Consider the following 861-nt stretch of genomic DNA (forward strand, 5'->3'; position numbering starts at 1 on the left):
TACTTTGTATCTTTCCAACTGCAATTTTTATACATATACTGGCAAATATGACTGTATCTTTCCCTTCTACACAACTAATGGCAAAGAATACTCACTGTTCACAACTTCGTGGTATTGAATTGTATGGATGTACCACACGTTACTGAAACAGTCCCCAATCCAATCTACAAACAACCTTGTACACACATCCTTTTTCATGTGTGTGAGAATATACAAAGGATACATATACCCAAAAAAATCGCTGTTAAAGGATATCTGCATTCATCATTTTGGTGAACTTTTACAAAATGCCCCCAATAAGACCTGGATTAATCCTACACTCAGAAATGCGGAAATCAAGAGAATTTTAGATCAGAGATACTACATGAGAGATGTAAACACTACACAAAATTAGACTATAATAGTGCCACCCGCTTGGCCATAGTTTTATTATCCCTGAGGAATCAAAGGCACCACAGTGGAAAACGGTACACTCAAGTACAACTGGTTTGAACCTTCACAGGAACAGCATCAAGGAACCTCATTCCCTTCCCAGGCGCTGAGATAAGTGCGCCAAAACCAATCAGAAGCAAAATGTCTAGCGGAACGCTCAGCACCCAGGAGCTGTGAAAGGCAGCAGAAGCGGACAGGGGGCCTGAGGACCCCCGGGACGTCTACGGTCCTTCGCAGTCTCCCTGGCGGAGTCCCGCCTCCAGGGCCGCACGCCCCTTCCACGTAACTGTCTCCGAGGGCAAGCAGCAGAGAACCGCGCGGCGGTGGCCACAGACCCGACTGTGACGCAGAGAACGCCGAGGTCCGTGGTCGCGGGGCTCCGGGATTCTCATCACAGCGATGGTCGGCCCGAAAAGGCCACTGCGGACT

This window comes from Capricornis sumatraensis, chromosome 14 (genome assembly GCF_032405125.1).
Source record: "Capricornis sumatraensis isolate serow.1 chromosome 14, serow.2, whole genome shotgun sequence".
In the NCBI taxonomy this organism is placed as follows: Eukaryota; Metazoa; Chordata; class Mammalia; order Artiodactyla; family Bovidae; genus Capricornis; species Capricornis sumatraensis.